This window comes from Pogoniulus pusillus, chromosome 16 (genome assembly GCF_015220805.1).
Source record: "Pogoniulus pusillus isolate bPogPus1 chromosome 16, bPogPus1.pri, whole genome shotgun sequence".
In the NCBI taxonomy this organism is placed as follows: domain Eukaryota; kingdom Metazoa; phylum Chordata; class Aves; order Piciformes; family Lybiidae; genus Pogoniulus; species Pogoniulus pusillus.
In genome coordinates this window covers 19,206,850-19,229,313 of record NC_087279.1, presented here as the reverse complement: position 1 = coordinate 19,229,313, position 22,464 = coordinate 19,206,850, and the positions used below count along the sequence as shown (strand labels likewise).

General features: G+C 46.6%; 1 protein-coding gene across 1 annotated transcript in view; it reads left to right on the top strand.

Moving 5' to 3' along the window:
* GRIP2 (glutamate receptor interacting protein 2) overlaps positions 1 to 22,464 on the top strand; it is a 348,398-nt gene that overhangs the window by 119,565 nt on the left and 206,369 nt on the right. The window lies entirely within an intron of this gene.

Here is a 22,464-nt window from a genome sequence, read left to right as displayed (position 1 = left end):
ACCTTGCAAATTACAAAGAGGCACAGCCCAGCATTGGGACACTGGAAGGACATCGTGCAGCTTGAAATTATGGGCTGTGGCATCCCGACGTAATAGATCTTTTCATTCACACCACCCTAGGTTGTTCCTTGAGTTCTTTGCCCTCTTGTAAGTTTTCATTGTCGTTTATTCCCAAGTGGTGTCCCTGTTTCGGTGCCTGCTTTGCAAAGCCAGCACACAGTGAATGTGTTTCAGCCTTTGAAGGGAGTTAAAGAGGTGAAAGCAGGCTGAGTTCATGGAAGGATGTAGGCAGCAGCACAGTGCCTGGTTTGAAAGCCTGCCTCTTTTGTCAGTGCTACCGATTTGTGGGTGATGACAGATGCTTTCTACCTCAAGGTGAGAAGGAACTGCAAAAGAGATTATTAGCTGTGCAGGGGGTGGGGCAGTGTGTTCCTGTGAGGAGTTTGAGGCCAAGGCATTCTGGTTCAGCTGTCTGAAATGAAAGTAGAAAACCCAAGTTGGACTGGTACCACAATTTACTCATAGCCCAGTGAGTGGTTTTTTTTTCACTGTGGTGGTTGAATACTTTTCTTTAAAACTCAAAGGTAATTGCTTTCCCAATTCTTTGTGCCATCCAACAAGCTGAAATGGTTTAAAGACAGTGCTGAAGAAACACTGAGTGTCACCGGCCAGAAATTGAGAGAGATTTAAGAGGAAACAGTGTGTGAAGCCCAGCAAAGCAATGAGCAGTTAAGGTTGTCACTTCACTGTGGCTGTTGGGCTTGCACTACCTGCTTAGGAAATGCATTTGGGAATGCCGGCAGTGTGAGGCAGGAGACCCTCCTACATCTTATTACAAGAGGGCTATGGATGTGCTGGAAGGTGTCCAGAGAAGGGCCACGAGGACAAGCAGAGGACTGAAGCTGCTCTGCTGTGAGGAGAGACTGAAGGAGTTGGGGCTGTTCAGTCTGGAGAGAAGGCTCGAGGTGACCTTATTGGTCAGTATCTGAAGGGGGCCTACAAGAAAAGCTGGGGAGGGACATTTTAGGCTGTCAGGTAGTGATAGGACCGGGTGGAACGGGTCAGAGCTGGAAGTAGGTAGATTCAGAATGGATGTTAGGAAGAAGTTCTTCAGCATGAGGGTGGTGAGAGGCTGGAATGAGTTGCTCAGGGACGTGGTAGAAGCCTCATCCCTGGAGGTGTTTAAGGCCAGGCTGGATGAGGCTGTGGCCAGCCTGATCTAGTGTGAGGTGTCCCTGCCCATGTCAGGGGAGTTGGAACTAGATGATCCTTGTAGTCCCTTCCAACCCTGACTGATTTTATGTGGGATCTAAGTACTACAAGATCCAGATTTTACATCTGTAATAAGCAAAGATTAAATGAAAGGCTTCTAATGTTTGATGTTAATGAGCAAGGTCATACTTATAAAGGTGCTGTTTTATGGATGTTCTTCTGATGATGTTTGTGTTTGCTGGTGTGGCCATGGCAGGCGCTCTCTCCACTCAGGAAAGACTGCTCTTTAAAGGGAGAAGATAGATTATGTCTGCTGTTCTCCATCTACTCTTTGATGTTGTTACTCAGTAATGGCTAAGATGTCTATATTCACTAGATGACGCCTGCCTTTGTTGTATGTGCTTTTGGAGTGGAGCTGTGCTGGTATTAAATTAAGTTTTCCAGTTAAATGTTGAAGTTACCTCCAGTTTATGGCTGCATCGTGACATCAGGCTTGGTTTGCAGAAGGAGATGAAAAACTTTGGGTGCCTCCAATGTCCATAGTGAGTAAATCAAGAAAGAATAGGCTTAAAATAGCAGATAGGGAGGTGAAGTTTAGGAAGGAGCTTTAGGATTAGGAAAGAACCAAAGCTTTATCAACAGAGGTAGCTGGTTTTCTTTTCCCTGTGGTAGTCAGGGCAGGTTCACAAATGGCTGAGTATCCAACCCCCAGCAAGAAAAGCAAAGAACAGATCCTTTATTTCTGATTAAGGTGGTGTCCAGCATCCCTAGCACACTGTTTTCTAAAGATGTCTCACGTGGCCTGAGGTTAGAGTGGGAGAAGAATAAGCATGTGCTAGGTTCCAGCATGAATTCTTCTGAGACTCAGTCCACAGACCAAGAGACTGCCCCTGCCAAATTCTGAGAGGTCCCTTTTCACCTAGAGACAGCTAAGGGCTAATTAAAATTGTGCCCTCAAAGACATGGATGTAATGAACTGTTCAGTGACAGGAATGAATAAATACCTACACCCTCCTCCCTCCCAACTAGAAAACCCCCAAACAAACAAACAGAACCTGGCCACACCCCTCTCCACCCCCCAAAAACCAAGACTCAAAAACACCTCACCTTCCCCCAAGTGAAAAACAAACACCACACCTGAGTTTTTGCTTTGCCTTCCCTGGGTTTCAGCAGTGACAATGGAAGAAAATACTGCATGTAGCCCCAGCGCACCCATGTTCTGCACCTGCTCCTCTTAACATCAAAACTGAACGCATCCTCAGACCTTTCTGAAGTCAGAAGAAAGAAAAATGGCACTTTCAGGCACTGTTAGTTTTGACTGAGATGCCCAAACTTTACCTTGGCAGGCAAAGCTCCCTGTGACTGATCTGCTTTCATCCTTTCTCTGTGCAGTAACTAAAAACACCTAGGTGTGAATTCTCCTTCTGCTTCTGTCCTCTGACATGTTAAGGTCTTGCTGAGCCTGGGGCGAACTCACATCTGGTTTTACATCTAAACTAGAGCAGCTTCAGGGTTCTGTGCTGCTGCTGATCAGGTGAGCAATGTAGCATATCAGAGTTGTGGTTTTCTTTAGGTCCCCTTTTCCTCTTCTCACCCTGACTGCAGTGAGGCATCCTGTTTTCATCACAGCAAATGGAAGACTTTCTTCTTGTGAGGCCAATATGACTGTGCACGTTTGAGACTAATTGGAACATTCTAATGAAAGAAATTAGATCACTGGTTGTGAAAAGGAAAACAGTGATAAAGTCTCAGGCTCAGGGGGGACCTCATTGCTGTCTACAACTATCTGAAGGGAGGTTGTAGCCAAGTGGGGGTTGATCTCCTCTCCCAGGCAACCAGCAATAGAACAAGGGGACACAGTCTCAAGTTGTGCTGGGAGAAGTATAGGCTGGATGTTAGGAGGAAGTTGTTGGCAGAGAGAGTGATTGACATTGGAATGGGCTGCCCAGGGAGGTGGTGGAGTCACCGTCCCTGGAGGTGTTCAAGAAAAGCCTGGATGAGGCATTTAGTGCCATGGTTTAGATGACTGGATAGGGTTGGATGCTAGGTTGGACTGGATGCTCTTGGAGGTCTCTTCCAACCTGGTTGATTCTATGATTCTCTACCATTCATTGGTTTGCTAAAAGGGATAAAAAGCCAAAATGTAAGCAATTGGTCCCTCTTTGCTCTGGGATGCTTCTTCCTTTCACTTCTCCTTTCCTCTGCTCTAATATCTTCCAATAACAGATAACAAGTAAGCTTTGCTGGCTGTCTGGGAGGGAGAGAGGCTTTGAGTCCCTTCTGGGCAGTTTCTTTGTCTGGGAGGGAATCTGGATTTCTGTATTATTTCTTAATTGTATGTAATTATAAATACTTGGAAATAGATTGTGTATATATGCTTGTAAATTTAGCTTCAGTGTATCTATAGCTTCATCTTACTTCCAAGCCATCTGAGCTGGTCTGGTAAATTTCAGTAGGGAATTTCCTAACTCACAATGACCAAGGGCAAGGTGAAAGTAGTGTTTTATGGGCTATGATGGGCTCTTGATTTCTGGAATGAGGAAGGTGTGGTGCAGTGCTGCATGGGGGCCATGGGCATGAGCCCACCCACTTTGGGCTAAGTCCAGGTGGGTTTTCCCCTAAGAAATTCCTTTGCACTGTTTGTTGTGTTATGCTTATGTGTTATGATTGCTTGGAGGGATGTGAGTTAAACCTTAATGAGTTTCTGTCCAAGAGGCATTGTGAAAATAAATGCAATTCTGCCTCCTTGCTCTCCTCCCCACGCTCCAGCTCCCCCCCACCTCGCATCAAAGCAATCATATAATCATATGCTGCTGCATAAACAAAGGGGCCTAATGTTCTGAGTGTGGTGTAAATAGAGCAGTGATGGCAAATGGCACAGATTTGAGTTTCTTTGATAAACAAACATGCTCAGGGAGTTGGCTTTGCTTACAAAATGGATGTAGTGGCACTCTTGTCCCTGTTCTGCACTGGTAGTGGTGTGGATGCTGAAGGACCAAAGCAACAGGATTGGTGGGGTTCAGCTGGCCACATAGCTCTTATGCCAGCTGGGTTTTTGCATTAGCATTGCTATCTGGTTCCCTTGAAACTGGGTTTGCCATGGGCTCCTTCCCAGCTGTGCAAAGTCTCTCTCAGCTGCCTTTAATTTCCAGGATGCTTCTTTAATGTTTGTTGCCAGAAGGCGGAAGAGGAGCCTGGCAAGCTGCAGCTGTCATGTAAGAGCTGTGGTAGATCAGATCGAAGGGTATTTATTTCATCGTTCTCCTTGCAATCCTTTCATGATTTCATGGTCCTGGGTAGGGGAGCAGGAAAGCTGAATTGTACCTGTCAGTCACAGCATTTGCTGAAGGGCATTCGAGAGTGACAAAGTGAAAAAGGAGATAAAGTAACAAATCTTCTGGATTTCAGTGGGATTTTTCATGCCTCCCCTGCTCCCTTTCCTTGTTTCTGCCATTATTCCATTATTCTGGCTGTTCTGCATGGTCTATAGCTGGTCAAGGACCACAGGAGTCTTGACCAAAGTTGTGGCAGCTCAAGAGGTGGTGCTCAAGGTCTCAATCACTCAGAACTGCAGAACCTTAGAGGCTGGAAGGGACCTCCAGAGATCATCCAGTCCAACCTCCCTGCCAAGGCAGGATCTCCTAGGGTAGCTCATGCAGGGATGCATCCAGGCAGGTTTTGAGAGTCTCCAGAGAAGAAGACTCCACAGCCTCTCTGGGCAGCCTGTTCCAGTGCCCTGTCACCTTCACCATAAAGAAGTTTCTCCTTACTCCTCTTATTCTGTTGTGAAGAACCTTTTACTAATCACAGCCCTGTGAGGAGAGGCTGAGGGAGCTGGGGATGTGCAGCCTGGAGAAGAGGAGGCTCAGGGCAGAGCTCATTGCTGTCTATAACTACCTGAAGGGACATTGTAGCCAGGTGGGGTTGGTCTCTTCTCCCAGGCAACCAGCAACAGAACAAGGGGACACAGTCTCAAATTGTGCCAGGGTAGGTCTAGGCTGGATGTTAGGAGGAAGTTCTTCACAGAGAGAGTGATTGGCATTGGAATGGGCTGCCCAGGGAGGTGGTGGAGGCACCGTCCCTGGGGGTCTTCAAGAAAAGACTGGATGAGGCACTTAGTGCCATGGTCTAGTTGACTGGATGAGGCACTTAGTGCCATGGTCTAGTTGACTGGCTAGGGCTGGGTGCTAGGTTGGCCTGGATGATCTTGGAGGTCTCTTCCAACCTGGCTGATTCTATGATTCTTCTTTATTTACTTTACTGTTGGTTACCAATTCTGCAATATTCTGACTGAGGGCTGTTATGTATTCCTGCCTGGGAAAGCTGACCCCAGAGGGGTGTGAAGCCTCTTGGCAGTTTGGATGCTAAGGAAACTGAAGTGCCCTTGGGTTGTGCTGTAAATATCCATGTTACTACCTCTGGCTCCCTGTAAGCTCATAGTGTGAAATGGGGGTGCAGGTAGAAGCAGCCTAATTGTTATAGCTGGATTGAGTGTGGAGGGGCCTCAGCTCTGAACAAGACTTGATACCTTGATTTTGCCCTTACCTTCTCACCTTGAAAAGTAACTGAGGTAACTAATGAAGCATCTTTCCTTCTGCTCTGGTCATGTTCATTTGGAATTCTTCAGAGGAGAAAGGAGCCTGGAAGGCTAAACCTAATTTTTTTTTTTTGGTGACAGGCAAGTTGATCTGGGTAATAGCTAAATGTTTGTGTTGAATGAACAGTAAAGAAAGAGAGAATTTGCTTAACTACCTAAAGAAAGAAATCCCTTAGCACCCCACTGTAAAATGGCAACGAATTGCACGGGTGCCTCCATGCACGGCATAGCTGAGGGGAACCCATACATTATGCTGTCAGGATGAGTAATACTCTGTTTTGGTAAGAACAACAGGAGTCATTCATTACTTCAAGAGCTCTTTTCAAGCTGACAAGGTGGTAGCTTGCAACAGCATCTTCCCAAGCTGAAAATATCCTCCTTGTGCTATCAGAAGAGATTGGACACTTAAAGAGCTTCTTCCTGCAGATTTGGCATTGGCACCGGTTGTGGGGTGAGCACCTTGCTGGCTCTCTCACAAGTCACTGCAGGAGGTGGAGAAATGGATAGTTTAAGGATTATTGCTGTGCTTGCAACCTCACCACAAATCCTGATTTAAAGGCAATATTCTCAGAAGTGATTTCTGAAACAAATGGCACAGAGTGGCAAAGGGCAGCCCACACCAAAGTTACTTTAGACTTTTAGATACGCTTTATCCTCTGTCTGTAACAGAGAACATCACTGGTAATTACAGAAGGGATAAGAACGTTCAGCTTGGCAGATGCTTTCTGAGAAGTGCTGCATTGCAGGATTTGGGTCTTTGGCCTGTAGAACTGGGAGTTCTACAGGCCAAAAGATGGCAGTGTCCAAAATCTATGGTAGCTCTTGAATACTCTTCTGTGCTGCAGACCTGTAAGCAGGATGGAGCCACCTGTGCAAGGAAGGGATGGATGTGGTGTGAAACAGCAACCCCAGCCAAGGAGTGGAACAGTGGAGCTGTTGGAGAGGGGACAATGAACTGGTGTACACAAAAATGAGAAAGCTCCTCATCTACAGTCAATGCTAATTAGTCCCTTGCTTGCAAGAGAACTGAAGTAATAAATAATGAATGAGTCTGTATTAATATTCTTGCCATGTATTTGCTGAAACCCCCAGGTAGTCTTTTTTCTGGCTCTGGTACCTCTAGTGGCAACGTACAAAGGTTTCACAAATGCCTTTGCAAGTTCACCATTGTCTGGAACAACAATCCTGATGGGTTGAGTAGTCTTGAATTCGAGTGGTGTGTCTCAGTGTCTTTCCTCTGCCCTCACTGGCATTCTGTACTGCCTCATGTCTCTCTAATATTTGTCTGTTGTTATTATTACCTTTAGAACTGAGGAGATACTTTGAATTATGCTATTTGAGTCTGTTCACTCAAACAAAAAAACACCCTGAGTTCTCTTTGACTCCTCTTCCATCTTTCATTTTCTAGTACTGAAATATTCTCCCAAACTAATTCTCTTCAATCAGATTTGCTGTCCTTTAATGCCCCAAAATTGGGAGTTTAGATGTTGAATTATTATTTTTCTTTATAAATAATGCATTTGGAGTTCTTAATGTGAGTTATGATTCTTTAGCCTCTAAGCCACAGTCAGTTTATATTTTCAGAGCTTTTTTTTGGGTTGAAGTTTAAAAGCTTGCCTTTTTCAAAAGCCCAAACTGAGATTCTCACATAATTACTTGCCTTCAGGAATTGCAGATTTAAAAGAAACACCACATGTTGTGAGACTTCCAGAAAATCATAAGGCTTGGCTGCTCTGGGAATACCCTCAGATTTTTAATTTGCCAGGTTAAATGCTGACAGTTTTCTAAGTGGTGCATTTCATCCATCAGGAATGAATTTTAAGAGGCTTCTAGGAGATTTTTTTTTCCCCTTCACTCAAAAAAGGAGTGCTGAGGCTTGCAGATAGAAACTCTCACATGGGAAAAGCATGTCCAGTCAGCAGCAGAGACAGAAACAAGGCCAAGCTGGGAAGCAACCTGTGAATTCACTCAGAGCTGGCCCACACCATCTGAATATTGATAAGTTCCTTGCCATGATTTTCCCTTCGAGGGCAGCTGCTGTTCCATCTTAGTCGAAGTCAGAATCCCTTCGGGCATCGCTGGAGCACAGATGTCAGCCTTGTCTGCCACCTCTGCATTTGTTATGTAAGAACACTCAAGTTCTGCAGCCAGGAGCTGTTTTCCTTGATGTTGAACACAAATGAGACCCCTTCTCAGTGGCTGTGTAAAATGGATTTCTCCTAGATAACTAGATTCAGTCACAAGGTTTCAATAGGGATGACTTGAATACAGAAGGCTCTGTTGGTAGCTTCCCCTCTGTTTATTTTCAGTTGCCTGATATTAGGTCACTTGTCAGCTGCCTTCATTGCATGTGGCATTATGTTTCTCACGCTGTCATATGCTATCAGAGGTGGCAATGGCTGTGCTAAGAGCAGAGCAACAGCTTTGGTGTGTTTGAACTGAGCATTTAGTGTGCGACCGAGCTGCTGCTGTTTAAGTGAGGATCTCTTCAGCACCTCTGGGAGATCTGTGTGTGTGCTTTGGGATTTGTCCATCCACAAAATGACCTTTGTGCTGCAGAGCATGGCCCATTGAGTCTTGACATTTGGATCTACACAAGGGCTTTCTCTTGTATGAGCTGCACATGCCTTCATTCTAGGCTTAAGAGGCTTTAATGAAACTCCTGTTCCCAATCCATAAGGCAGTTGCTTCTTTTCAGGGAAAGACAGTACACAGAAAATAAATCTCCTTATGATCCTGATCATTAAGTCTACTGCCCAAAGTGCTGAACTATGCTATGGGCCAGCCCATAGGGGCATTTCTAAAGACACAGAAGCCCTGATGAGATACATCCAAGGGTGCTGAGAGAACTGGCTGCCACTCTCCAACATTTTTGCCAAATCCTGGCAGACAGGAGAGGTGCCTGAGGACTGGAAGAGAGCCAATGGCACTCCAGTTTTCAAGAAGGGCAAGAAAGAGGTTCCAGGGAACTATAGACCAGTCAGCCTCACCTCCATCCCTGGAAAAATGATGGAGCAGCACCTTCTGGAGGGCATCGCAAGGCATTTGGAAGAGAAAGAGGTTATAAGGAATAGTTGGCATGGATTTACCAAGGGGAGGTCATGCTTGACTAACCTGATAGCATTCTATGATGCCATAACTGAATGGGTAGATTCAGGGAGAGCAGTGAATGTAGTTTACCTTGATCTTAGCGAGGCACTGTCTCCCATGACATCCTAATGAGCAAGCTGAGGAAGTGTGGGATGGAAGAGTGGACAGTGAGGTGGATTAGGAACTGGTTACAAGACAGAGTTCACAGAGTGGTGATCGATGGCGCCAGGTCCAGCTGGAGAGCTGTAATCAGTGGAGTCCCCCTGGGATCAGTGCTGGGTTCGGTGCTGTTCAACATCTTCATCAATGACATTGAGGGCACAGACAGAGTCTGCTCAGCAAGTTTGTTGATGACACTGAACTGGGAGGCTTGGCTGATACAGCTGAAGTCTGTGCAGCCATCCAGTGAGACCTGGACAGACTGAGAGCTGGGCACAGAGGAACCAAATGAGGTTCAACAAGGACAAGTGCAGAGTCCTGCACCTGGGGAGGAATAATAAACTGCACCAATACAGGCTGGGAGGTGATCTGCTGGAGAGCAGCCCTGTGGAGAGAGACCTGGAAGTGCTGGTGGATAACATCCATGGGACAGCAAAGTGCCCTTGTGGCCAAGAGGGCCAACGGGATCCTGGGGTGTATTGAGAAGAGTGTATCCAGCAGATCAAGGGAGGTTCTCCTTCCCCTCTACTCTGCCCTAGTGAGACCTCTTTTTGAGTACTGTGTTCAGTTTTGGGCTCCCCAGTTTAAGCAGGACAGGGATCTGCTGGAGAGGGTCCAGCAGAGGGCTGTGTCCTAAAAGCTGGCAGTTAAAATACTCATTGCTCTGTGGTCTTCTACCAGCCATGCTTAACCAGTTAGCTCTGGAGAGAGGGTGGCTTAGAGAGAGATTTGGATGGAATTTCTGCTTACCTTTCTGTTTGTTTTATCTTTAGTTCTTTAGTTAGATTTTTAGGGCTACAGTGTGATAAGGGAAGAGAAATACTCCAACTTTTTCTTAAGAGTCAGACTTATCATTACTTAACCTGGTAAGGTTAAGTGAGGACCTTAACACTGGTCAGGCCACATCTTGAGTACTGTGTCCAGTTCTGGGCCCCTCAATTCAAGAGAGACGTTGAGATACTGGAATGTGTCCAGAGAAGGGTGACAAAGCTGGTGAGGGGCCTGGGGCACAGCCCTGTGAGGAGAGGCTGAGGGAGCTGGGGGGAGTGTGCAGCCTGGAGAAGAGGACACTTGGGGTGACCTCATTGATGCCTACAACTACCTGAAGGGAGGCTGTAGCCAGATGGAGGTCAGTCTATTCTCCCAGACAACCAGCAGCAGAACAAGGGGACACAGTCACAAATTGTGCTGGCGGGAGGTCTAGGCTGGATGTTAGGAGGAAGTTGTTGTCAGAGAGAGTGATTGACATTGGAATGGGCTGCCCAGGAAGGCAGTGGAGGTCTTCAAGGAAAGAGTGGATGAGGCACTTAGTGCCCTGGTCTAGTTGATTGGATAGAGCTGAGTGATAGATTGGACTGGATGATCTTGGAGATCTTTTCCAACCTACTTAAGCCTCTGACTCTGTGATCATTTCTGCCAATAATACTGTAAACCCCCTTTAGTGTTTAACATGAAATGTGGAGCTAGAGCTAATCTGAGCTGTGAATTAAACCTGATAAGCCTGCACTAACCACTTATGCTGATGTCACAATTCCTATCTAAAGCATATCCCTATTTATGAGATTTTTCTCAGGATCCTCTATATTATAAATATTTTAGAATTTTAGTTTATACTACAATGATTTGTTGCTTTGTTTTGAGATCTAATCTAGACAATCTCATGCAGGTAGAAGATGTCAGGAAGGGAAATTCTGCATGGTAAAAAAAAAAATAAAATCTCATCTGCCCCAGCAAGTAGTATCTGTCCCTGGGGATGTTTCAGTGGAAGGATGCAGTGAAAATAGTAGAAAAAAGAATGTTAGCTGCTTGGCTGGCACCTGAATTTTACACTTGTGTGTAAGTGATAGTGTTGTGGGCTTTTTTCTCCCATTGTTGTTTGAAGAAGGACTCTTACTTCACTCTTGCATGAGAGAGTTGCAAATACTCTTTCCTGTTGCCAAGTGTACCAGTGGTGGCTTCACTAGGGTGGAGAGTGAACCCTTTTGTAGGCTAGTAGAGGCTCTCTTGCCACCTCTAAACTGTTTCTCATGTGGTTTTTAAGTGGAACACTGAAGCCTCTTTCTTTCTCCTGAGAGCCATCACACTGAACTCCTGTAGTTTGTTTTTTTCACAGAGCTGCTCCCTTGAGGAGCTTTGCTGTCAAACCATCAAATCTCTGCAGAGATCCTGGCTTTGCTTGCTGTGGTAATCCCTTCTGCCAATTCTTGGGGGACATGTGGATCTGAACACTGCCAGACAGGACAGTGATACGTATTAGTGGAAAATGCTTCTGACAGAGCAGCAGGTGTTGCTCAGTATAATCTTCCCCATGGAAGTCAAGAAGAGCTTGGTGCCTACGCAAAATGAGGAGATGGCAGTTACTGGTGGAGTCAAGACATCTATGCCAGTACAGCTCCCTCTTACAGCCTCACAGAGCAGATGTTAATTGAGGTAGATGTCTGAATACATGCTGGGGAGGAGTGACTGGGACTGAAGGCAGGGTTAGAGAGGACTACTTTCCATATGGATTTGTCCACTTTTCATCTTTGTTCCCAAGCAATGATGTGTGCTTGTTGTGTAAGAAGGGACAATGAGATAGGTCACCCTTTGATTCAATCTGCTGTGTGTTAGCCTGCTACATCAACACAATTCTGTTGGGGAATTGTTAGCACAGTTGCAGTGAAACTCCCCATCCTTCAGGAGCAAATAGACACTTCTCTGTTCCCTGTGGGTGGTGCTGGTTGTCTCTCACACCATACCTTGTTGCTTCTCCTTAGGCCTGTATCTTAGTGGGTTTTATCTTATGAGTCTTGGCATTGAGGTGTTGCTCTGATGGAAACGGTACAAGTCCTTTAGGCAGCTCCAGCAGTTCACCTGGAAAATGATGATACCAGAACAAAGTGAAAGATTTTGTGCCTGGAAAATGAAAATTTGAGAAACTCAAATCTCTAAATCCAACACCTCTCTTCTAGAGGTGCAGGCACAGGGTGCAGCTTCCTTCTGTCTCTGTGCTATGTGACAGAGGGCCACTTTTCCACAGGTGATTTGCACACACTGCTTTTGAGCTAAGTATTTATACCAGTGGGATCCTAATGCTGTATAAATAATTGCTTTTTGCAAACACTGCCTGCTGACTGTATGCCACAAGCACACTATATCAATCTGACAATCTAACTGCAGCCGTGGAAGATGATTTAAATAGAGCTGGTGAAGCAAGCACACCCTTAGGAAGGTATAACTAGCAGCACAGATAATGGCATCAGGTAACTATACCCGCAGGAGAGCATAAGCATACAAATAATAGCCACAAAGTAAGGATGATTTAAAGCTGAGAGGGTCTCAATATTGATGTAATAGCAGTAGGGTATCTTTACTCAGAAGAGAGGAGTATAACTGACTAAGAGCTGCAGCCTAACTGAAGCCATGGCAGAGAAGCTCAAAGATTTATAACCCTCCCAGCAATATGAGGTCACCTGTGTGTGGCCAGAGCAGCACTGGGACCTGAGTTTGAAATTTCAAGGAACTAGGACATAAAGGAGATGCAAGCAACTGCAGAGTGGCTCTGTTCCCAGGAAGCAGAATGTGGGGGAGAGAGGAGTTGTGTTCTAGCACAGGAGGATGATGGATGGAATGGATTGGGCATGAAAGTTGCTGCTCTCTTTTTCACCTTCCCAGGAATTCAATTGAAAACCATCATTTTTAGGTGAAATGTCAATGTCCTCAAAGAAAAGAGTTTCTCAATACACAAAATGGTGATGGGCCCATCCAGGTGCAAAGCAGCAACATCCTGCTCTGTGTGCTGAGTACAGGGTTAGCAGCTCCTGCCAGGAGAGCAGAGAGATTCAAAAGCAGCACTTTGTACAGTGTCAAAGATACAGCAAAACTGCAAAAAATAATGTCTCATTTTGATGTTTCTTTTTCTTCCCCCCCTCAAGTTGGCCTAATTGACCCTCTAAAGGTAGATGGCTTTAGTTTTTTATTCCCATGCCTTCTAAAACTAAAAGGAGAAATAAAAATTGTTGCCCATTACCCTTTATTTGTCTACAGCTCTACAGCAACAAAGCTACCTGAAGAGACAGCAGGAGCAAAATTCTTTCTTGCTGCCTGCCATGTTGAATTGAGTCTGGTGCTGTGTTCTCTGAACTGTGTTTAGATAGAAATTGGATCGAGGGAAATAATATGAATGCTGTCTCCTCTAGGCCTCCATGTGGGCTTTATATCTTTCCCAAGAGGTGGGTTTTGACAGTGGAAGGGGAATGACTTAGTTTTAGAATAGAATCAGTATAAAGCTTCCATGCAGTGCTGGTCAGTGTACTGTTTAAGGTAAGAAACTAAGTTTTGGAGTAGGGTTTGGTGAGTTAATTTTTTTCTTTTTGAAGATGTGAGTTATCAAAACCTACAATTGATCCCTACAGGGATCTGCTGGAGAGAGTCCAGCAGAGGGCTATGAGGATGATTAGGGGACTGGAGGGCGTGGCTTATGAGGAGAGGCTGAGAGATTTGGGACTTTCTAGTCTGGAAAAGAGAAGACTGAGAGGGGGTTTGATAAATGTTTATAAGTATCTGAGGGCTGGCCAGGAGTGGGGGCACAGGCTCTGCTCACTACTCCCTGGAGTAGGACAAGGAGCACTTGGTGTAAGTTGCAGCAAAAGAGGTTCCACATCAACACAAGGGGGAACTTCTTCACTGTAAGAGTCACAGAGCACTGGAACAGGCTCCCCAGGTTGTGGAGTCTCCTTCTTTGGAGCTTTTCAAGGCCTGTCTGGATGTGTTCCTCTGTGATCTGTGTTAGATAGGATTGTCCTGCTGTGGCAGGGGGGTTTGGACTCTATGATCTCCTTGGGTCCCTTCCAACCTCTAACATCCTGTGAGCCTGTGAATACCTAAGGAGCTGTCCAGGGCACAGTGTTTCCAAGGCATGGCAAATCACCTGGCTTACTTCTGAGAAGTTGCTCTGAGTTTTAGAATCAGGGAGCAAAATAAATTCCTTGATATCTCTTTGGAAATGTAGTATAAATATGTAATGGTTTGATAGGGTTTCTTTTGTCCTTGGTGCAGTGAGAGCTGTCTGAATGCTAAGGTAGCTCTGCAGGATTAGCTGCCTGGAACAGACAGGTGATCATCTAAGAGAGCATTGTACCCCATGAATAGCTCATTGGAAATCTAAGAGTAATTTCCATTATAGAGGTGAGCTGCAGTGTCTGACCACTCTACCTTAATGTGCCAAGAATATCTTCTACTCTGCAAGCAATAGGAGCAGGAAATCCTTGAGGCTCAGTACTAAATTCCTGCAGGGAGGGATACAGGCACAAAGTGCAAAGACCAAATGAGATGAGAGGTAGATTTTTCTGCTTGAAGCTTTCCACTTAAAGCAGGAAGGATGTGCACTATTCCCTGGAGAAAGCTTCTTTGGGAGGGTGTCTCATTAGCAATGCATAGTCCCCTTTTTAAAGTTCAACCTGGGAAGCTTTCCTGATTGAAAGTGACTGGAAAGTGATAGGGCATCATGCTGGTGGGTTGGGCATGGGTAGTAAGAAGCCCTACAGGTAGAAGGAAAGGCCATCAAAAAAGGGGAGGGTGGAGGGGAGTGATGCTGAGCACAGAGAGATGTCAGCTACATTATTCACTGATTTTCTTCAGGCCAGCTTCAAGGCTTAGCTCTGCTCTGCTGCACTCAAAAAATCACTCTGCTGAGTTCTCTGCTCCATCTCCCAGCCAATTTAATGATGTCAATGGATGGATTTACCAGATGGTATCAGACTATCAATGTCTGACAGGACCTCATAATCACAGTTTAGATTGGTTGAAACCAAGGTGTCTGGAATGACACGGAGTGCTTATGCTTATTGCTTGCACAGCCTGCTTGGGTCTAGTCCTAATCAGAGTCTGAAACAGGTGAGCACATGCAGAAACAAGGCAGGCTTGAGGACACATCTGTTACAAGAGCTAGCAGAGGACTTTTAGAGGTCTAGCAGGACTAGACTACTCCTGATAAATAGTTGCCAACCTGTTGGGAGTGTCTCCCAAAGTGGGCAGATCCTCTTGTTCATTCTGGCACGAGATGAGCAGTTGGAAAGCCTTGGTAACAGCTACCTGAGTCCTGATTTAATTTGGGTTTGCTTGAGGGCTTTCTAAGGGTGGAAGGACCCCAAGGAATGGGCAGGACTGGCAAGGGCTGTGCTCAGTGCACCCACTTGGAAAGTGATGTGGCTGGAGGGTGTTGCAGGGAGCCCTGTGCAATGTCAACGCCAGTTAGCACTAGACCCTCATTTCAGCGCGGTGGGAGAGCCTCACTGGAATGTGGTGAGTAGTGTGTGAGGGATGGGGGGGAAAAAAACCCCAAACCCCAACCTACTCACCTACAAACTACATCATATTGGGTAAGCATAATGGTCTCTACTGGGCAAAAGAAGGGCAAACTCCTGATGCCAGCTAAGGTGGAGATGGGAACACAGAGGATGAAATGAAGCAGGCTGTGATGTAGATCACTGGCTGCAATGAATGCCTCAGTCTCTCCTTGGTACCAGGGAGTTTTATATGCTGCAAACAGGTAGATGATCTACTCAAACGAGCAGCACAGCTGAAAGATGAGGCTGAAAGATGAAAGGATGAAGTTCACAGGCTTAGAAGAATCAGACAAGCAGAAGATGAGACAGACAGGTGGTGCCAGGCTCTGACTGCCTCGATGGAGGGACAAGATTACCCATTAAAAGATGCTGATGGTCAAGTACCCCCTTTAGCCACTCCCTGCCAGATTGAGGCCAGTAACCTAAAGAAAAAGAGGGAGGGGAGGCAAGTCCATGGTCAGGGCAGTAAACAAACTCCTGCCTTGTCCACCTCCCACATCACAAACTCCCCACACCCCCTCAATGTGGGGTTGTGGTAACAAGTTCCCACTCACTGTAGTGGGAGTGTTGCTTCAGTTATTAACAGTGCCCCCCAGGTGCCCTTGCAGAACAGGTTTGATGTCCTGCAGGGACAACCAGCCAGTGAGGAAGGTGAATCATCTGGCCTGGAGGAATTCCCCGAATTAAGGAAGCCTAAGCCCACCATACAAGCATCTTGTAAAAAAGAAGAGTCATTGTTATAGGAGACTCCCTTTTGAAGGGAACAGAAGGCCCAATATGCAGACCAGACCCACTCCAAAGGGAGGTCTACTGGGGGCCCAGGTCAAGGATGTGATAAGAAAGCTTCCCTCCCTGGTATGGCTCACAGATTGCTACCCATTGTTAACCTTTCAGATAGGTAATGATGATTTTGGAAGAACAAAATTGAAAGCTATCAAGTGGGAATTCAAAGCTTTGGGTCAACTGGTCAAGGGAGTGGGAGCACAGGTAGTATTCTCCTCTATCCTCCCTGTTGAAGGGACTAATCCAGAAAGAATGAGGAGGACTCACCTGCTCAGCTCTTGGCTTTGAGCCTGGTTCCTCCAGCAGGACTTCAGCTCTTTTGACCACGGGTCACCTCACATGATGCCAGGTCTGCTGGCAGCAGATGGGGTGCACCTCTCCAAAGTGGAAGAAGGTTTCTATTGCAGGGGCTGGCTGAGCTCATTAATCATACTTTAATCCTGGCTTTCTCCTTCCCCCACTCCCAACCTAGTTTAATGTAAGCAAGCCTGAGACAACTGTGGGGTGATGTGTCAGCTCCGCTGCTATCTCAGGGGAGGTAGATAATGAATTGTGTGTTGCAGAAGATGTGAGGGCTAGCAATGAGTATAAGCTGAGGGATGGCACACCAGGGTAGGAGGCTAATAAGAGCCTTCAGCCTGTTGCCTTGCAGCATGCTGGGGCCACACAAGAACTCTTAAAGTCTTACAGAGATGGACCATGGGGGTCAAGTAATAAAGAATCAGCACACACAGAGCTTACTGCTAGGTTGGTGGCTGTGGAAGTGGCTGGGAATGGTCAGACTGCAAGAGTGAAAGCCAGTAGGTTAACTCCCTCTCTGAAATGCTTATATACTAACACATGGAGCATGGGGAATAAGCAGGAGCAGCTGGAGATCTGCACTAGGCTGAATAACTCTGATATAATTGCCATCACTGAGACATGGTGAGACAGCTCCCATGGCTGGAATGTTGCCGTGGATGGCTCTGCACTGTTCAGGAAGGATAGACCAGCAAGACAGGGTGGGGGAGTTGCTCTCTATGTGCGAGAGCAACTGGAATCTGCTGAGTTCTATCCAAGGGAGGAGGCAGAACAGGTTGAAAGGGAGTTCTATCCAAGGGAGGAGGCAGAACAGGTTGAAAGGGAGTTCTATCCAAGGGAAGAGGCAGAACAGGTAAGACTTAAGGGATGTGGCAAAGGAGATGAAATTGTTGTAGGTGTCTACTATAGACCACCAAACCAGGAAGAAGATGTTGATGAGGCCTTCTACAGAGAACTGGAGGTAGCCTGTAAAGCTAACTCCTTGCTACTCATGGGTGACACTGATATTTGCTAGGAAGCTCACACAGCCAGCACAGCCAGTCCAAAAGGCTCTTGCAGTGTACCAACGATAACTTCTTGATGCAGGTGGTGGAGGAACCAACAAGGAGAAGTGCACTGCTGGACCTCTTATTAACTAATGAAGAGGGACTGGTTGAGGACATTAAGGTCAGGAACAGCCTTGGGTAGAGTGATCATGACACCTCAGCTGGCCTCCTAGCAGCACTTGACTACACTCTCCTGTCACTGCAGTGAGAAGCAATGCTAATGTTTAATTAATCTCCAAGTGCTGGAGATGTGCTGAATTACTCAGTAGAGGATTGAGTAGTGTAAAGCCATTGTTTAGGTGTTAAGTCCTCCTTCGTTGGTAGCAGCTCTTAGGAGAAACTAAGGGAAAAAGAGACAATTTATGTCAGTCAGTAGCAGTTTTCATCAGCACCTTGAAAAGAACCTACACTAAGCCTACATGAAAGAAAGAAGCAGATGCAATTTTCCCCCATATAAGTTTTCTTTGTCCACTTTTGTCTTTACTTTCTGTTACCAGTTTTTCTTTGTTGTGTTTTTCAGATGTCCCAAATACATCCTTGCTTTAGCACAGCAGCCTCTTTTAAACCAAGGTCTTCTTAACACTAATAGCCCTGCATTCTTTTCATTGGAAATACTGCTGTTGCCATACAAAATTGCCCTGAAAATGCTCCTGTGACTCAGAGGCTGGCCTTTGTGAAGGCAAACTGAAAAGCTCAGGATGTATCTACACAAGGATGGGAAATCTTCATCCTAAATTGGCTATGTGCTGACACAAGAGTGTAGTTGGATACCACAATTGCTATTTCAAGGGGTTTGTTGCTGAAGTGATGCTTTTTCACTCTAGATCACTAGCTTATTTGCAAGAACAGGTCCTCACCATAGTGTGGCTGTCGAGTGGCTTGTGTGAAATGCCATAATGGTCTCCATTTGTTCTGAGGCTGGATGTGAGAGTGGTGAGAGCCTGGAATGGGTTGCTCAGGGAGGTGCTTGAGGCCCCATCCTTGGAGGTGTTTAAGGCCAGGCTGGATGAGGCTGTGGCCAGCCTGACCTAGGGTAGGGTGTCCCTGTCCATGGCAGGAGAGCTGGAACTAGATGATCTTTGTGGTCCCTTCCAACCCTGATTGACAGTATGATTCTTAGAGACATACTGATAGGAAAGGCAAAGAACTCAGAGTGAGAAGAATTTTGGTTGTGGAGATCAGCCTTGGCTGTGGCAGGGTTTGTCTTGCAGCTGCCTCTGCCACATGTACTGCAGGGTAAAGTCTGTCTGTCCGTGTTGCCTGCTCAGAAGAGGTCTTGCACACTGAAGTTGATTTTGGTGTTAAAAGGAAGCAAAAAGAGCTCTCATGTCAGGATGCTCTTGTATCACTTAGCATGCTATGGATGAAGGGAAAATAGCATCTTCCTCACTTTGGCTTTGAGAAGAGTGGGGGAGCTCAGCATTACTGAGGAAGAGCAAAACTTATTGAAGAAAAGAGGAGGGATTTAACTCACTGTTTGGTCTCATTCTTCAGTACTCCTGTGGCCTTTCAGAGAATTTGTCTTGAAGGTCTCTGCCATGTGAGAGAAAAGTTATCTTGAAAGCCGGGAGAAGTGTCTTGCCTGGGCCCCTCTGGAGGTGAAGTTCACTAGTATTGAAGGTGGCTGTTACAGCTTGTCACTTCGGTGGATCTCCATGAGGTCAAAGGCCTTGTCCTTCTCTTGCTGGTACTCAGTGACTTGCTTGCTGTGTCACCTGCCTGAAGCCAAGCTGCATTTTGCTGCATGCAGCTGGATGTAGCATTTCTGAGATGCTGGCAGTTACCCAACCCAGTTTTCCTTCCAGTGTTCCTTTCTGCACAAAGATAAAAAGTGTTTTCTAGGATTCCCACGAGGACCAATTTAGAGTTCAGTTTTGACTGAATTAGTTGGATGTATGTAAATAGAATCATGCATTTAAGACAAACCCAGATGAAAGACACTTTCAGGAGGGCTCAAGGCAGATATTGCCAGTTAGCCTGCAGCAAGCACCTCAGAGCAAAAGCTGCACTTCTCCCTTTTATCATTAGTTGATTCCTTTCTCCTTCACATCTCAGTCACTGGTGAATACTGCTGTTGTGAGATGCATCTTTGTTTTGGACACTTGTGTTTTAGATCTACCTTGGGTTTGTGGTTGGCCTCTTTTATGTAATCCTGGGCCATGGTCTAAAATGCTGTTGTGCCATTCCCAAAGTCCTGGTGTTTGTGAAAAATTGGAGTCATAAATATGCATGGCACAGTTTGTTGGTGTGAGCAGGAAGGGAGGAAAAGATGAAGGAAAACTGCCTTGATTAGTTGTCTCTGTGTTGTGTGAACCCCACATGTAGGCAGCTCTGAAAGGGGGATGTGAATGCCTCATTATCCCCCTGCTATGAGCATGTGGCTGGTGAGGAGCAGCCACTTGCTAAGCCATTGGCCCAGGAAGTGCATAGATGTCGGGGTACGGAGGCTGGCGAGAGGCGAGATCGGGGTACTGACGACTCGAGACAGCAGCTTCTAGGCATCTGTGCATCAGTACATCAGTACAACTTTATTAGGGTAGTGCAGTGTCTTATATAGTGCTCCAGAGGAGGTGTTTCCAGCCAGCCTGGGGCTGGCAGAAGTGGACAGTACAGATTGGCCCCAAGTTATGTGTAAGGCAGAGATAGGTTACCTGTGGTAAACAACCTGTGAGTACCACCCAGGGGGGCTGGCCAGGGTCAGCCCCCTTGGGGCTGCGTCCACCCCGGGGGCCGGCAGATTCCACCCCCTGACAGCTGTGCGTGGGTTGCTCATGGTTGCCAGCTTAGGCCCCTGGGAATCAGTAAGACCCAAGGACACTTCCCATCACAGGGCCTGATGTTTACATTTCATTCTTCGCTGCAGGAGAAAGCTTCCCACACATAGACAGTGTATAGGTAGCAGATGTAGGAAATGGAGCAGGGGCTGTGAGTACAGGTGAGGTTGTAAAGGGCTGTGTGGTCCTGCATCTGCACCATGTAAGGCAGGAGTTCAGTGTCTGGCAGCCAGTTTACAGTTTGGATCAGTAAGCCTGAAGCACCAGGCTCCACTCCAGACACATCTCCTGTGAATCACTGAAGGTGACTTCCAAGGGTTCACCTCTATTCCTCACTCCTGGAGCCTTAATTACAATCCTCCTGAAGGGTAGTAACTCTTCATCTGAGTCAGAACAGAACTGTATCACTGCTTTTTCACCCAAACCCATCTACTCATCTTCCTGTAGCAAGCCATGACCTCTGCAACGATTACCTGCAGGGCTGTGGCTGTAAGAGGTTTGGGACCATTCTAGAAGCAGGCCCATGTCCACCTGCATCACAGAAAACGCTATGCACATCTCAAATGGTGAGAGGCAGGGGAAGGACAGCTACAGAAACCACGAGAGCTTTTGGGAACACAGTCCTGGGGATGCTGATAACTCCTGCAGTCCTCTTCCACACGAGTGAGGCAGCTGCTGTTGCAGGCTCAGTGCTACACACCCACAGCTTTGGGCTTGCACTGGTGGAGGCAGAGATCTTCCTGCAAGGCAGGCAACATACCTGTGGTTTCTCCCTCGTGCAGACAAGAAACAAATGATGGGTTCAGGGTTCTTCTGGAGAAATTGGGTTTTCTCTCCTTCTAAGCAACTGTCTGGCTTCTAGGTCTTTTTCATCCTGTCCCGTTTCTTGCCTCTCTGAGCACTGAGGAGCACAGACAAGGGTGTATGGTGTGTGCAAGGAGCCTGTTGGTGGTGAGATGAATTAACTGAATTTATTTTTGATGTTTTAAATTCTTTCTGTTAGAAACAAGTTCCCTCTGCTTGTATTTCACACATCTGCCTCTGTGTCTTCGCCTGTTGTTTTCATTTGTTGAGTGTGCCCTGGGCCAGCCCAGCAGCAATAAAGCTTTTCCTTGCACAGGATCTCACAGCTCACAGGGAGCCATGTCTTGGGAGTGGGGGGAAGGGACAGTGGTGTGTGCCCTTATTGTTGTAGTGTGTCTGCAGGTGAAGGAAAGTAGACAGCATAGTGGACATCAGCAGATGATATTCTTTGACTGTATGGCAGGCACAAGCTGCCTGTATCATGATATTATCTTTAAAAGAGTGAACCTTAAGAAAAGAATAAAATCAACTTGGATTTGCTTGGAGTTAAAAGATAGTTCCCTTAATGTCTCCCTTGTTTAACATGTACAAGATCATAGAATCAGTCAGGGTTGGAAGGGACCACAAGGATCATCTAGTTCCAACCCCCCTGCCATGACCACAGACACCCTACCCTAGATCAGGCTGGCCACAGCCTGCCTCATCCAGTCTGGCTTTAAATACCTCCAGGGATGAAGCTTCCATCACCTTCCTGAGCAACCCATTCCAGGTTCTCAACACTCTCATGATGAACAACTTCCTCATCATGTCCAGCCTGAACTTACTCATCTTCAGCTTTGCTCCATTCCCCCTAGTCCTGTCACTCCCTGAGAGCCTGAAAGGTCCCTCCCCAGCTTTTTTGTAGGCCCCCCTCAGGCACTGAAAGGCCACAAGAAGGTCACCTGGGAGCCTTCTCTTCTGCAGACTGCACAGCCCCAACTCTTTCAGTCTGTCCTCATGGCAGAGCTGCTCCAGCCCTCTGAGCATCCTTGTGGCCTTTCTCTGGATATGCTCCAGCACATCCATATCCCTCCTGTAACAGGGGCTCCAGAACTGGATGCAGTACTCCAGGTGGGGTCTCAGCAGAGCACAGCAGAGGGGGAGAGTCACTTCCCTGGCCCTGCTGGCTACGCTTCTCCTGATGCAGCCCAGGCTCTGCTTGGCTTTCTGGGCTGCAAGTGCACACTGCTGGCTCCTGTTGAGCTTCTGGTCCAGCAGCACCCCCAAGTCCCTCTCCTCAGGGCTGCTTTCCAGCCAGGCACTGCCCAGCCTGGATTTGTGCTTGGGATTGCCCCAATCCAGATGCAGGACACTGCACTTGGTCTTGTTGAACC